This window comes from Mobula birostris, chromosome 10 (genome assembly GCF_030028105.1).
Source record: "Mobula birostris isolate sMobBir1 chromosome 10, sMobBir1.hap1, whole genome shotgun sequence".
In the NCBI taxonomy this organism is placed as follows: domain Eukaryota; kingdom Metazoa; phylum Chordata; class Chondrichthyes; order Myliobatiformes; family Myliobatidae; genus Mobula; species Mobula birostris.
The window spans coordinates 55,269,562-55,284,076 of NC_092379.1; the positions used below are offsets into that span (position 1 = coordinate 55,269,562).

Below are 14,515 nucleotides of genomic sequence, written 5' to 3' on the forward strand. Positions count from 1 at the left end.
AATAGATCTATTAATCCCCCTGTAAATTCCTCTGCTCTACTTTCAGCATCTGCTGTCCATTCACATAATTGTAAATGTTGCCCTCTGGTACCATTCAAATAAAAGCTCAGGGCTTTGACACCTTCCTAGAGTGTGGCAGTCAGGATTTGACACAATAGTGCAGATAACACAGACAACAAATTAATGAAAACTCAGCAAAAGGTTGTTTCTTCCTTTGGGACTTATGTAACTCTGCTTATAAAGTCAAGGACATTGTTTGAATTTTTAAATGACCTTCTCAAAATTTTCTATCATTTTCAGGAATGGTTGCCCATAAATAATTGTTACAGTGCCTTTCACAACCTCAGGACATCAGAACACTTTTAACCAAATAAGTATTCTGAAATGTAGCCTCAATATGACTTTCATGTATGCAGTGCCATAAAGCAGTGACAACCTCTTCCCCTGATGGTGCACTGCAGTTCATCAGTACCATTGCCTGATCAATAGCTGCCAAAGCTTGAAAGTGTCACCCTATTGATTCAATAAGCTAAACATGCCCAAATATAAATGGGGAACAAAAGTTACATAAAAGAATTAACCAATGCTGATGAATGGTTAAAGCAGAGAAAACTGATGACAATTTCAGAATAATAACCCATTTCAAACTACTTACAGAGGCATGCAAAAGGTTGGGCACCCCTGGTCAAAATTTCTGTTACTGTGAATAACTAAGCGAGTAAAAGATGACCTGATTTCCAAAAGGCATCAAGTTAAAGATGACACATTTCTTTAATGTTTTAAGCAAGATTATTTTTTTATTTCCATCCTTTACAGTTTCAAAATAACAAAAAAAGGAAAACGGCCCAAAGCCAAAGTTTGGGCAACCTACATGGTCAGTACTTAGTAACACCCCCTTTGGCAAGTATCACAGCTTGGAAACGCTTTTTGTAGCCAGCTAAGAGTCTTTTAATTCTTGTTTGGGGGACTTTCGCCCATTCTTCGTTGCAAAAGGCTTCTAGTGCTGTGAGATTCTTGGGTCTTCTTGCATGCACTGCTCTTTTGAGGTATATCTGCAGATTTTCGATGATGTTTAGGGCTGGGGTCTGTGAAGGCCATGGCAAAACCTTCAGCCTGCGGTAGTCCATTGTGGATTTTGAGGTGTGTTTAGGATCATTATCCTGTTGTAGAAGCCATTCTCTTTTCACCTTCAACTTTTTTACAAATGGCGTGATGTTTGTTTCCAGAATTTGCTGGTATTAATTGAATTAATTCTTCCCTCTACCAGTGAAATGTTCCCCGTGCCACTGGCTGCAACACAAGCCCAAAGCATGTTTGACCCACCCCCATGCTTAATAGTTGGAGAGCTGTTCTTTTCTTGAAATTCTGTACCCTTTTTTCTCCAAACATACCTTTGCTCATTGCGGCCAAAATTCAGCATCTGAAGTTTGCAAAGGAATATCTAAACAAGCTTGATTCATTTTGGAATCAAGTCCTATGGAATGATGAAGTTAAAATAGAACTTTTTGGCCGCAATACTTGCCAAGGGAGGTGTTACCAAGTACTGACCATGCGGGGTGCCCAAACTTTTGCTTCGGGCCGTTTTCCTTTTTTGTTATTTTGAAACTGTAAAAGATAGAAATAAAAAAGCAATCTTGCTTAAAACATTAAAGAAATGTGTCATCTTTAACTTTATGCCTTTTGGAATTCAGGTCATCTTTTACTCGCTTAGCTATTAACAGTAACAGAAATTTTGGCCGGGGGTGCCCAAGCTTTTGCATGCCACTGTATATAAAAAGTTAAATTAAATAAGTAGTGCAAAAAGAGAAAAAAAAAGTGGTGAGGTAGTGTTCATGAATTCAATGTCCATTCAGAAATAAGAGCATAAGAGGATATGAGACAGGAGCAGAATTAGGCCATTTGGCCCATTGAGTCTGCTCTATCTTTTCATCATGACTGATCGAATTTGCCTCTCAGCCCCAGTCTCCTGCCTTCTCCCCATATCCGTTCGTGCCCTGACCAATCAAGAATCTATCAACCTCTGCTTTAAATATGCATAAAGACTTGGCCTCTCAGCTGCCATTGGCAAAAAAATCCACAGATTCCCTACTCTCTGTCATGGTCTGGTCCGTTGACTCCTCATTTCAGTTAATTTCCTTTTCCCCGTGTTCTACTGGGTTCCTTGATGAGGGCACCTGATTTTTATCTGAACCAGCAGCATGAAAAACTCCAACTTACATCTGCTCAGTGCTGGTCTGCCTCCTGAGCTGTGCGGCAATGCACGTTCTGGGCCGCCGAGAATAGTAGACTCTAAGTTGCTTCGGTGCCTAGGATTGCTTTGTGAATTCTGTCATTTCATGTCTAGCTGAGTTTAGCCGGCCATTTGCTGCTACTCCGAGTCAAGATATGAATTCTGTTGTTTTCGTGGGCAGCTGAGAATTGCAGGCCATTTGCCGCTACTCCGAGTCAAGATACAAATTGTCTGTTATTGTTGGGTTTTGTCGTCATGGGTCCAGCTGAGGATTACAGGCCACTTGCCACTACTCTGAGCCAAGATATGAATTGTCTGTCTTTGCTTGGTTTTGTCGTCCCATGTTCAATTTCAAGTCCCAGCCCTGTGTTCAGGTCTGAGCCCCGGCTCCGTGTCCATGTCCAAGTCCAAGCCCCGGCTCCGTATCCGTGTCCAAGTCCAAGCCCCGGCTCCGTGTCCAAGTCTAAGTTCGAGTCCCGGCTCTGCGTCCGAGTCCTGGCTCCGCGTCCGAGTCCAAGTCCAGGTTCCGTGTCCAAGTCCAAGTCCAGGCTCCTCCAGTTCGTTGTCTAATGTTCATGTCTATGTAATCACCTAATCCTCACTCTCCGGCCTCCCTCGTAACTATTAATAAACATACTTCTGTTAATGCTACCCCCGTGTCTGTGTCCTGCACTTGGGTCCACTCCTACACCCATGCAACACCGTCTGGCTAAAGAAATTCCTCCTCATCTCCATTCTAAAAGGACATCGCTCTATTCAGTGACTGTGTCTTCTTGTCTTAGACTCTCCCACCATAGGAAACATCCACTCTATCAAGGTCTTTCAACATTTGACAGGTTTTAATGAGGTCACCCCTCATTCTTCTGAATTCTAGTGAATAAGGGCTCAGATCCGTCAAACGCTCTTCATATGTCAAGCCATTCAATCCTGGATTCATTTTCATGAACCTCCTTTGAATCTTTTCCAGTGTCAACACATTTTTTCTAAGAGAAGGTGTCCAAAATGCTGTTCTTGGACTACAGTTCAGCATTCAACACTATAGTTCCACCCAGGCTCAACAAGAAGTTCAGAGACCTCGGCTTTGACCCTGCCTTGTGCAGCTGGATCCTGGACTGCCTCTTAGATCGCCAGCAGGTTGTAAGGAACCTTCAACCCTCTGACTCTCAATACAGGAGGCCCTCAGGGCTGAGTACTGAGTCCCCTGCTTTACTCCCTGTATACCCATGACTGTATCGACACCCACAGCTCCAATCTGCTAATTAAATTTGCTGACCGCACTACATTGATTGGCCTTATCTCAAACAATAACGAGGTGACCTACAGGGAAGAAGTCATCTCTCTGACATAGTGGTGTCAAGAAAACAACTTTTCCCTCAGTTTCGCAAAAACAACGGAGCTGGTTGTGGATTACAGGAGGAATGGAGACAGGCTAACCCCAATTGACATCAATAGCAGAGTTACTTAATGGGTACTTTGCTTCAGTATTCACTGCAGAAAAGGATCTTGGTGATTGTAGGGATGACAGCGGACTGAAAAGCTTGAGTATGTAGATATTAAGAAAGAGGATGTGCAGGAGCTTTTGGAAAGCATCAGGTTGGATTGTTCACCAGGACCAGACGAGATGGACCCCAGTTTACTGTGGGAGGTGAGGGAGGAGGTTGCTGAGCCGCTGGTGATGATCCTTGCATCATCAATGGGGAGGGAGAGGTTCTGGAGGATTGAAGGGTTGCAGATGTTGATCCCTTATTCAAAAAAGGGAGTAGAGACAGCCCAGGAAATTATAGACCAGTGAGTCTTACTTCAGTGGTTGGTAAGTTGATGGAGAAGATCCTGAGAGGCAGCATTTATAAACATTTGGAGGGGCATAATATAAATAGGAATTGTCAGCATGGCTTTGTCGAAGGCAGGTTGTGCCTTATGAGTCTGATTGAATTTTTTGAGAATGTGACTAAACACATTGATGATGGTAGAGCAGTAGATGTAGTGTATATGGATTTCAGCAAGGCATTTGATAAGGTACCCCATGTTAGGCTTATTGAAAAAGTAAGGAGGCATGGGATCCAAGGAGACTTTGCCTTGTGGATCCAGATCTAGCTTGCCCACAGAACGCAAAGAGTTGTTGTATACCGGTCATATTCTGCATGGAAGCCGGTGACCAGTGATGTGCCTCAGGGATCTGTTCTGGGACCCCTACTCTTCGTGATTTTTTTATAGATGACCTGGATGAAGAAGTAGAGGAATGGGTTAGTAAATTTGCTGATGACACAAAGGTTGAGGGTGTTGTGGATAGTGTGGAGGGCTGTCAGACTTTACAGCGGGACATTGAATGGATGCAAAACTGGGCTGAGAAGTGGCAGGTGGAGTCCAACTCAGATAAGCGTGAGGTAGTTCATCTTGGTAGGTCAATTATGATGACAGAATATAGTATTAATGGTAAGACTCTTGGCAGTGTGGAGGATCAGAGGGATCTTAAGGTCCAAGTCCATAGGACACACAAGGCTTCTTAGCAGGTTGACTCTGTGGTTAAGAAGGCATATGGTGCATTGGCCTTCATCAATCATGGGATTGGGTTTAGGAGCTGAGAGGCAATGTTGCAGCTATATAGGACCCTGGTCAGACCCCACTTGGAGTACTGTGCTCAGTTCTGATCGCCTCACTGTAGGAAGGATGCGGAAGCCATAGAAAGGGTGCAGAGGAAAGATACAAGGATGTTGCCTGGATTGGAGAGCATGCCTTATGAGAATAGGTTGAGTGAACTCGGCCTTTTTCCCTTGGAGCGCGGAGGAAAAGGTGACCTGATAGAGCTGTATAAGATGATGAGAGACATTGATTGTGTGGATAGTCAGAGGCTTTATCCCACTGCTGAAATGACTAGCACAAGAGGGCACAGTTTTAAGGTGCTTGGAAGTAGGTACAGAGGAAATATTAGGTATAAGTTTTTTACTCAGAGAGTGGCGAGCGCGTGGAATGGGCTACCTTTCATTTCTTCTACTAAAGTGTATGACCATACACTTCCCGACACTTGGAGAGACATAATCTGATTAGGGATAGTCAGCATGGCTTTATCAAAGGCAGATTGGGCCATTTGAGCCTGATCGAATTCTTTGAGGATGTAACAAAGCACATCGATGAAGGTAGAGCAGTGGATGTAGTGTGTATGGATTTCAGTAAGGCAATTGATAAGATTCCCCATGTGAGGCTCATTTAGAAAGTAAGGAGGCATGGGATCCAAGGAGACCTTGCTTTGTAGATCGAGAATTAACTTGTCTACAGAGTGGTTGTAGATGGTCCGTACTCTGCATGGAGGTCAGTGACCAGTAATATTCCACAGGGATCTGTTCTGGGACTCCTCCACTTTGTGATTTTTTTTATATAAATCACCTGGATGAAGAAGTAGAAGGGTAGGTTAGTAAGTTTGCTGATGACACAAATGTTGTGCGTATTGTGGATAGTGTAGAGGGGTTGTCAGAGGTTACAGTGTGACATTGATAGGACGCAGAACTGGGCTGAGAAGTGGTAGATAGAGTTCAACCCAGGTAAGTGTGAAGTGGTTCATTTCAGTAGATCAAATTTGAAGACATAATATAATATTAAAGGTAAGACTCTTGGCAGTGTGGAGGATCAGCAAGAGCTTGGGTCGGTGTCCACAGGACACTCAAAGCTACTGCACAGGTTGACAGTGTTGTAAAGAAGGCATATGGTGTGCTAGCCTTCATCAATCATGGGACTGAGTTCAAGAGCCATGAGGTAATGTTACAGCTATATAAGTCTTTGGTCAGACCCCATTTGGAGTACTGTGTTCAGTTCTGGTCACCTCACTACAGGAAGGATGTTGATACTATCGAGAGAGTGCAGAGGGGGTTTACAAGATGTTGCCTAGATTGGAGAGTGTACCTTATGACAATAGGTTGAGTGAACTTGGCCTTTTCTCCTTGGAGTGACGGAGGATGAGAGGTGACCTGGTAGAGGTGTTGAGAGATATTGATGTGTGGATAGCCAAAGGCTTTTTCCCGAGACTGAAACGGCTAACATGAGAGGGCACAGTTTTAAGGTGCTTGGAAGTAAGTACAGGGGGGATTTCAGAGGTTTTTCACACTGAAAGTGATGGGTGCATGGAATGCACTGCCATCAAAGGTGGTAGAGGCAGACACGATAGGGTCTTTTAAGAGACTCTTAGATAGGTACATGAAGCTTAGAGAAATAGAGGTCTATGCAGTAGGGAAATACTTTCTAGCAACACACATCAAAGTTGCTGGTGAACGCAGCAGGCCAGGCAGCATCTCTAGGAAGAGGTACAGTCGACGTTTCGGGCCGAGACTCTTCGTCAGGACCTCACCCTTCGTTAGTCCTGACGAAGGGCCTCGGCCCGAAACGTCGACTGTACCTATTCCTAGAGATGCTGCCTGGCCTGCTGCATTCACCAGCAACTTTGATGTGTGTTGCTTGAATTTCCAGCATCTGCAGAATTCCTCGTGTTTGCGTTTTTAAATACTTTCTAGACCAGGATACATGGTCGGCTCAACACTGTGGGCCGAAGGGCCTGTAATGTTCTGTAGATTTCTATGCTCTATGCTCTATGCATGATGCGAAGATAGGTGGAGGGGTAGGTAGTGCTGAGGAAGCAATGCGATTGCATCAGGACTTGGACAAATTGGAAGAATGGGCAAAAAAGTGGCAGATGGAATACAGTGTTGGGAAATATAAGATAATGCATTTTGGTAAAAAGAACAATAGAGCAGGCTATTACCTAAATGGGGAGAAAATTCAAACATCAGAGGTGCAGAGGGACTTAGGAGTCCTCGTGAAAGCCTCCCAGAAGGTTAATTTACAGGTTAAGTCTGTGATAAAGAAGACAAGTACAATGTTGGCATTTATTTCAAGGGGAATTGAATATAAAATCGAGGAGATAATGCTGAGCCTTTATAAGACACTAGTCAGACTGCACTTATTGTATTGTCAACAGTTTTGGTCCCCATATCTCAGAAAGGATGTGTTGTCATTAGAGAGAGTCCAGAGGGGGTTCACAAGAATGATTCTGGGAATGAAGGGATTACATATGAGGCGTGTTTGGCAGTTTTGGGGCTGTACTCTCTGGAATTTAGAAGAATGTTGAGGGGATCTCATTGAAACTTTCTGAACGTTAAAAGGTCTAGATAAGGTAGATGTGGAGAGGATGTTTCCTATGGTAGGGGTATCCAGAACAAGAGGACACAGATTTTTTTTAGCCAAAGGGTAGTGAATCTGTGGAATGCTCTGCCATGGACTGCAGTGGAGGCCAAGTCCATGGGTATATTTAAGATGGAAGTTGATAGTTTCCTGATCAGTTAGGGCATCAAAGGATATGTTGAGTGGGTTCCAGGATAAACCATGGTGCAATGGCTGAGCTTGCTCGAAAGGCTGAATGGTCTAATTCTGCTCCTTACTCTTATGGTCTTGTGGTCTTATGCTGGTTTTGCAGTGGGTTATCTATTTTTTACGAGTTCAATGTTTTTTCTGACTTCTGATACCACCTGAACTGTTGGGCATTCCCTACAGGTGCCCTCCATTCCACTGTTTTAACATGCCCCTTTGTTTTCTCTTACTCCAATTCTCTACATTCATTTATTAACCAGATTACTCTTCAGATCAAAGACCCTTCCCATATTCTGTTGAGGGATCTTTGATCTGAAATAGTAAGCAAGTGCTCCCAACATTTTCTGTACAATCATTTGTTTGTCTTTTTCTTGCCCTTTGAAGTCGGTTGCAGCAGCTTTGTGTCCATTGATTTAAAGTTCAAAGCTCAAAGTAAATTTATTATCGAAGTACGTATATGAAACCATGCACTCTTCTAAGATTTGTTTTCTTGCCGGCAGTCACAGTGGAACAAAGAAATGCAATGGAATCAATGAAAAACGACACACAAAGACAGACAGGCAAACAACCAACATGCAAAATGACAAAAAAAATAAATAAATAAATACTAACAACATGAGTCTTTAAAGGTGAGTGCATTGGTTATGTTCAGTGATCAGTTCAGTGTTGTGGTGAGTGAAGTTATTCTTGCTTGTTCAGGACCCTGATGGTTTACGGGTAATAACTATTCCTGAACCTGGTGGTGCGTTTTACAAGAATTACCCCTTGTAATAATAATCAGGGAAGCACAGACAGAATCTGTAATTACCAGCAAGTACCTTTATTGTCTCAACCGAAGAACTTGTGAATTTACACAACCAAATACCTGTGTGCTCTCCTATAAGTTTTCCTGGCCTTCTATGCCAAGGAATAGAAAATATAAAACTAGTTAAAAAAGAGTTTCTGCTGCTGACCGCATGTTTCCTTGCTGTCTCATTTTGAATCTCCACCTGTCTATGGGGCACCTCACATCCAGCATGGTGAACCTCCTATTGAGTCATTGCTGCTTTTATACACAGTTCTTACCAATTCAAATATTGCATTCCGGTGTCATGTGTCTGACCTTTAACATCTTTTTATTGGCTTTGCTCCAGGCCAGCACCAATTTATTGCCCTCTTCCCAGCAAGTAACAATTGGTAATTTGTGTGTCTTTGTTCTCAATCAGCAACAAGCAGAGTAGATACAGACCACACCATTCACAAACCTGCATGTTATATCCAACTAAAGAACGCCTCACAAATAACTTCTTATTTGGAAATGATCCCTGGTTCAGTAGATTACCTGAAGCATCATTACATCAACTTAAAACACTGATCAAGCCAAACTCATAAAATGGAGAATAGGGTATCTTCATAAAATGGCAGCCTCCATCTTGTCCCTCAAGGCAAAAACAAAGGCAATTGGTCTGTCTGCTTTCACTGCCCTTCATTCATTTGAATTCACTGATTTGTAGACTGTAATTCTTTCTGGCCAACACGTGGGACCTTAAGGAGCTCCTGTACTTCTTAACCATAGAAACCATAGAAACCATAGAAACTACAGCACAGAAACAGGCCTTTTGGCCCTTCTTGGCTGTGCCGAACTATTTTCTGCCTAGTCCCACTGACCTGCACACGGACCATATCCCTCCATACACCTCCCATCCATGTATCTGTCCAATTTATTCTTAAATGTTAAAAAAGAACCCGCATTTACCACCTCGTCTGGCAGCTCATTCCATACTCCCACCACTCTCTGTGTGAAGAAGGCCCCCCTAATGTTCCCTTTAAACTTTTCCCCCCTCACCCTAAACCCATGTCCTCTGGTTTTTTTCTCCCCTTGCCTCAGTGGAAAAAGCCTGCTTGCATTCACTCTATCTATACCCATCATAATTTTACATACCTCCATCAAATCTCCCCTCATTCTTCTATGCTCCCTGGAATAAAGTCCCAACCTATTCAACCCTTCTCTGTAACTGAGTTTCTCAAGTCCCCGCAACATCCTTGTAAACCTTCTCTGCACTCTTTCAACCTTATTAATATCCTTCCTGTAATTTGGTGACCAAAACTGAACACAATACTCCAGATTCGGCCTCACCAGTGCCTTATACAACCTCATCATAACATTCCAGCTCTTATACTCAATACTTTGATTAATAAAGGCCAATGTACCAAAAGCTCTATTTACCACCCTATCTACCTGTGACGCCACTTTTAGGGAATTTTGTATCTGTATTCCCAGATCCCTCTGTTCCACTGTACTCCTCAGTGCCTTACCATTAACCCTGTATGTTCTACGTTGGTTTGTCCTTCCAAGGTGCAATACCTCACACTTGTCAGTATTAAACTCCATCTGCCATTTTTCAGCCCATTTTTCCAGCTGGTCCAAGTCCCTCTGCAGGCTCTGAAAACCTTCCTCACTGTCCACTACACCTCCAATCTTTGTATCATCAGCAAACTTGCTGATCCAATTTACCACATTATCATCCAGATCATTGATATAGATGACAAATAACAATGGACCCAGCACTGATCCCTGTGGCACACCACTAGTCACAGGCCTCCACTCAGAGGAGCAGTTCTCTACCACCACTCTCTGGCTTCTTCCATCGAGCCAATGTCTAATCCAATTTACCACCTCTCCATGTATACCTAGGGACTGAATTTTCCTAACTAACCTCCCATGCGGGACCTTGTCAAAGGCCTTACTGAAGTCCATGTAGACAATATCCACTGCCTTCCCTTCATCCACTTTCCTGGTAACCTCCTCGAAAAACTCCAATAGATTGGTCAAACGTGACCTACCACGCACAAAGCCATGTTGACTCTCCCTAATAAATGTGTTGTAATAAATAATGTCTCTCCCTAATAAATGTCTATCCAAATGCTTGTAGATTCTGTCTCTTAGTACTCCCTCCAATAACTTACCTACTACCGACGTTAAACTTACTGGCCTATAATTTCCCGGATTACTTTTCGATCCTTTTTTAAACAACGGAACAACATGAGCCACTGTCCAATTCTCCGGCACCTCACCTGTAGACAGCAACATTTTAAATATTTCAGCCAGGGCCCCTGCAATTTCAACACTAGTCTCCTTCAAGGTCCGAGGGAACACCCTGTCAGGTCCCGGGGATTTATCCACTTTAATTTTCCTGAAGACAGCAAGGACCTCCTACTTTTCGATCTGTACAGTTTCCATGATCTCACTACTTGTTTCCCTTAATTCCATAGACTTCATGCCAGTTTTCTTAATAAACACAATGAAATGTTCATTCTGGGAAATGATCACATTGTATTTGGCTTCAGGTTTGTGGTTTGGTTCAGATACACTCCTGGCTTCCTTTCACAGCAGCTCATTGCAGGCTGTTGCCATGCAATGACTCTTGCCTCCCAATGACGCATTCCAACATAGCTCCAAGCAATTTGCAGCAAATATCTGCTGCAATTCAAAGAGAAAATATTTTGAGTTGTAACAGATGACATAAAGGTTGTCCAGACTAAGCCAAGTATTGAGTTTATTGCTATTGTAAGAAGTAAACAATATTTTCATGACAAATTCTTAATTTTCTGTTTCTTTTACATGTTGCCAGAATGAAAGTGATGTGAAGTTTTAATGGAATTTGAACAAACAGAGGAAAAGAAAGTTCTGAGGTATATTCAGTGCTGGACTGTAGCCAACATGTACACAACAAGTTCTAACAAGTTGCATTGTAGTAATAAGCAGTTTTGTTAGAGTCATTGACAGATGCAGCCGAAAGCAGGCCCTTCATCCCATTTAGTCCATACTAACCAGTCACCCACTTACAATAATCATCATTTTATTCTCCACACGCTCCCATCAGCTCTCCCCAGGTTCTACCACATATTTGGGACAATTTACTAGCTACTTGTCATTGGGACGTGACAGAAAACCAGAGCACCCAGTGGGGTCACTCAATAACAGGGAGAATATGCAAACTCCACACAGGCAGTGCCCGAGGTTAGGATCGAATCCCGGCCTCTGTTGCCAAGAGGCGGCAGATTTACCTCCTGTGCCACTGCGTCACTGTCATCAGATCTGTGCAATCTACCGTTGAAAGTAGGGTCATCCGGACTCACTGATAGGAGCCCCGGACTCTGAGAGAGGTTGGGGATCAGTGCTTGAACATAAGAAAGGGTCTATTTAGGTTCCACATTGTTAGATTCCCCAACACAACACATGGCTGCTGGCACCATTTCAGGAGTTGCATTTCTCGAATGCAAGGAATCAGCAAGACTGCTGTGGTCTTGCTGAGCTGGGTGGGAAAGGTCCTCAGATCTCAAAGGATCTGTCACCCAGGCAACCACTGCGTAAAAGGGCTGCCATGTAGACGAGGAGTTACTGTGATGCCACGTCTGACCAACCACTACCCAATGTTCCAGAGGAGTCACATGCCATGAGCCAATGCCAATGCCAATGACATGTGCCAAAGGAGTCACATGCCATGAGCAACTACACCAAAGGAACAGAAAAAAAGCAAGTTACACACCGCCACTGTTCAAACTTTAAAATGCTGAAAAGAAATGAAAATATGGATTAAAATAAAATCATTCAATAATTTAGAACTTACAATTACTTTCAAGGACCTTTGGTAATATTATTATACAGCTGGGTAAGCTGGGTGTACAATTGGTTGGCATGGACTCGTTGGGTCGTTTGCATGCTATATTGATCTATGACTATGACAATGACTTAATCCTCATGAGTAATGCTCCCCGTCCAAATAGAAAATTGAAGTTGAAGAAACTGACTAATAAATGTTATAAATGGTGCTGGAAGAAGGTTATCCAGACTTCCTGCTAAACCAAGTTCCAAACAAGCAATCACTAGTACTCACTTTCATACAGAATAGGTGGATTTGTATTCTTCAAGTAACACCTAGCTGTCAATATCAGGGCAGGGCAGAAACAGTTAAGTTCATGGTGGAACAGTTGAAATCTGGGTTTTAACTAGGAATAAGAATAGGCCTGGAGTCATTCAGTTTTAGGTTGTCTAACCTGAACTTCATTCTACTTACTTCTATTTGAATATCCTCACTAAAAAATCTGTCCACCTCAGTTTTGAGAGCTCCACTTTTCCTTGCATTCACAGCCTTTTGATAAAAGAGTTAAAGATATCCACAATACCCTTGCAAGAAAAAGTGATTCTGTATTTTCCTCCTCGATGTTTCGCTTTCATTTAAATTCTATTCTTAATTAAGAAAGTTGTTAAAGAATGGCTCTGGAAAATTATTCACCAGTGAGGCTGGTGTCAGTTGTACGTAAATCCTTGGAAAGTATTCTAAAGAACTGGATATCTAAGTACTTGGGTGGACTCAATCTGATTAGAACATAGAAGAGTACAGCACAGAAACAGATCATTACTCTCACAGTGTTGAGCTGAACCAGCTAAAAAGCAAATCAAAACACCCAAACACAAATCCCTCCTCCCTACTCCATGTCTATATCCCTCCATCTTCCTTACATCCATGTGCCGATCCAAACATCTCTTAAAAGTCTCTAATGTACTTGCTGCTACCACCATACCAGGCAGTACATTCCAAGCTAGGTGTTACTTGAAGAATACAAATCCACCTATTCTGTATGAAAGTGAGTACTAGTGACTGCTTGTTTGGGACTTGGTTTAGCAGGAAGTCTGGATAACCTTCTTCCAGCACCATTCACTCTCTGAGTAAAAAAACTTACCTCTTACATTCCCCTTGAACCTCCCCCTCTCACCTTCAATGCATGCACTCTGGTATTAGACATTTCATCCCTGAGAAACAGATACTCTCTGTCCACTCTATCTATGCCTCTCATAATCTTGTAAACCTCAGTTAGATCCCCCCTCAGCCTCTGATGCTTCAGAGAAAACAACCCAAGTTTATCCACCCTTTCGCAATATCACATGTCCTCTAAACCAGGTGCACCCTCTCCAAAGCCTGAACACCCTTCCTATAGTGGTGCAACCAGAACTGTATGCAATACTCCAGATGTAGCCTAACTAGAGATTTATAAAGTTGTAACTTTATCTCCTTACTTATGAACAATTCCTTGACTAATATAAGCCTTCTTAACGATCTTATCGACCTGCGTAGCTACTTTTAAGAAGTTATGATCTTGGATCCCAAGATCTCTCTCCTCAGGAACACTGTTAGGGATCTTGCACTTAACAGTGTACTGTCTCCTTGCATTTGCCCTACCAAAGTACACCACCTCACATTTATCTGAGTTAAATACCCTCTGCCGTTTCTCAGCCCATATCTAAAAATGATCTATATCATGCAGTTTCCTTTGCCAGTTTTCAACCTATCCACAACTCCACCAAGCTTTGAATCACCCGCAAATTTACTAACCCATACCTTTACATTTTCATCCAGGTCATTTATATACATCACATACAGCAGAGGTTCCAGCACAGATCCCTGCGGGACTCCACTAATTACAGATCTCCAGCTCGAATAAGTCCCTCCAACCACTACCTTCTGTCTTCTATGTGCAAGCCAGTTCTGAATCCAAACAGCAAATTCACTGTGGAATTTATGCATCTTAATATTTTAGATTAAGTTCTTATGAGGTATTTTCTCAAATGCCTTACTAAAATCCAAGTAGACAACATTCACTGCCCTACCCTTGTCAGTCTCTCTCGTCACCTTGTCAGAAAACTCAATCAAAATGGTAAGGCACAACCTACCATGCTGACTCTCCCTAATCAGGCCATGGGCTTCCAAATTCTCATATATCCTATCCCTAAGAATTTTCTCCAGCAATTTCCCTACAACTGAATTGAGACTCACTGGTCTACAGTTCCCATGATTTTCCCTTGTTCCCTGCAGGATAGTCAACATGGCTTTGTGCATTGTAGATCATATCTAACCAGTCTTTTTGATGAATTTTCCAGGTGAGTTGATGAAG

At 42.7% G+C, this 14,515-nt stretch overlaps 1 long non-coding RNA gene across 4 annotated transcripts in view; it reads left to right on the forward strand.

Annotated features, from left to right (window-relative positions):
- LOC140204057 (uncharacterized) overlaps window positions 1–14,515 on the forward strand; it is a 73,657-nt gene that overhangs the window by 51,184 nt on the left and 7,958 nt on the right. For 2 of the 4 annotated variants that reach the window (XR_011887505.1, XR_011887506.1), the window contains exons 3-4: window positions 8,083–8,211; window positions 11,194–11,254. This is a non-coding gene — a long non-coding RNA (uncharacterized lncRNA). Of the gene's footprint in view, window positions 1–8,082; window positions 8,212–11,193; window positions 11,882–14,515 lie in introns of those variants that run through there. The other 2 variants (XR_011887503.1, XR_011887504.1) reach the window with 1 other exon arrangement.